The sequence below is a fragment of the Pinus tabuliformis genome, chromosome 6 (assembly GCF_031772625.1).
Source record: "Pinus tabuliformis cultivar Carrire ecotype Pingquan chromosome 6, CPIR1, whole genome shotgun sequence".
Classification (NCBI taxonomy): Eukaryota; Viridiplantae; Streptophyta; class Pinopsida; order Pinales; family Pinaceae; genus Pinus; species Pinus tabuliformis.
Window position 1 is genome coordinate 1730828463 of NC_142292.1, and position 1640 is coordinate 1730830102.

The 1640-nt window shown below is 54.8% G+C and overlaps 2 non-coding genes across 2 annotated transcripts in view; both read left to right on the top strand.

Annotated features, from left to right (window-relative positions):
- The first annotated feature begins 726 nt into the window (after positions 1 to 726).
- LOC149265789 (5.8S ribosomal RNA) lies at positions 727 to 880 on the top strand. The gene has a single exon (XR_016261355.1). It is a non-coding gene; the product is annotated as a 5.8S ribosomal RNA (ribosomal RNA).
- A 247-nt stretch (positions 881 to 1127) lies between these two features.
- LOC149265790 (25S ribosomal RNA) overlaps positions 1128 to 1640 on the top strand; it is a 3442-nt gene continuing 2929 nt past the window's right edge. The window contains exon 1 of the ribosomal RNA XR_016261374.1: positions 1128 to 1640. This exon is cut by the window's right edge and continues 2929 nt beyond it. This is a non-coding gene — a ribosomal RNA (25S ribosomal RNA).

The window sequence follows — 1640 nt, forward strand, 5'->3', positions numbered from 1 at the left end:
TTCGGGAAAGACGAAAAGTAGAGAGAGTTCCCATGGTGGCCACCCTAGTCCTTCTCGATCGTCGTCCCCTAAAGTTCCCCCCTTTTTGCGAAGGCACGGGGTTGGGGAAGCTTGTTCTCTATTTGAAGCCTCCTCCCCTTGTGAGCCGGTAGCCATGGTTGATATATATCCCTTTCTGTCTTTTTGGTCTCTTCCCTTCTTCCTCGTGGTCCCTAGCTTTGCGGAGAAAAGGTGGGATTGTTGTGGATTGGTGTTCTGGAAGGATGGAATGCAGTGCGAGCTCCCGTGGTGGCCACCCTCGTCCTTCTCGATCGTCATCCCCTTCAGTTCCCCCCTTTTGCCAAAGGCACGGGGCTTGGGAGGCGTGTGCTTTGTTTGTGCTTTGTTTTCTACCCTGTTCTCTTCCTTTCGGTCCCTAGCTCTACGGAGAAAAGGGGGAATTGTTGTGGGCTGGTGTCGGGGAAGGGATAAAAGCAGTGCGAGCTCCCGGGGTGGCCACCCTAGTCCTTCTCGATCGCTGTCCCACACATTACCCCACTTTTTACGAGGGCGTGGGGCTGGGGGGAGATTGTCCTCTGTTCGAGCCTCCCCCCGTGAGGGGGTTAGACACCTTTCTTTCTCTTTCTCTCGTGCGTTTTTCCTCCTTTTGCCCCTTGGCCTTACATTTGTTGTGGGGGGTTGCCCCTATTCCGTTTTGTGGCGGATTTTTCGGTAATACGTGGAAACGACTCTCGGCAACGGATATCTCGACTCTTGTTACGATGAAGAACGTAACGAAATGTGATACTTAGTGTGAATTGCAGAATCCCGTGAATCATCGAGTTTTTGAATGCAATTTGCGCCCGAGGCCTCGGTCGAGGGCACGTCTATCTGGGCGTCACATCCCATTCAAACGCGCTCCCTGCAATATGCTAGGGAGCAACGAAGCTGGTCGTCCGTGCCCCGTGTGGTGCGGTCGGCTAAAATACCTCAAGCAATGTTTCGTGGCGTGCGTCGGTGAGCGGTGATCTTGTCCCCTTGGATGGGCAGTCGGCGTTAGCCGATGCGGGCTTTGTGTGGCATCGCTCGAACTTGCTTTGCTCTCTCTTGTCCTCCCATGGGGTAGGGCGGATTTAGCTCCAACTTTGCGACCTCAACTCAAGCGAGAACATCCGCTGAGTTTAAGCATATAATTAAGCGGAGGAAAAGAAACTTACAAGGATTCCCCTAGTAGCGGCGAGCGAACTGGGAAGAGCCCAACATGAAAATCGGGCGGCGGCGGCGCCTGAATTGTAGTCTGTAGAAGCGTCCTCAGCGGTGGACCTGGGCCAAGTCCCTTGGAAGGGGGCGCCTGAGAGGGTGACAGCCCCGTCGGCCCGGGACCCTGCCGCATCATGAGGCGTTGTCGGCGAGTCGGGTTGTTTGGGAATGCAGCCCTAATTGGGTGGTAAATTCCGTCCAAGGCTAAATACAGGCGAGAGACCGATAGCGAACAAGTACCGCGAGGGAAAGATGAAAAGGACTTTGAAAAGAGAGTTAAAGAGTGCTTGAAATTGCCGGGAGGGAAGCAGATGGAGGCTGTCGATGCGTCTCGGTCAGATGTGGAACGGCTCAGGCTGGTCCGCCGCTCGACTTGAGGTGCAAACCAACACGGGCTGCTG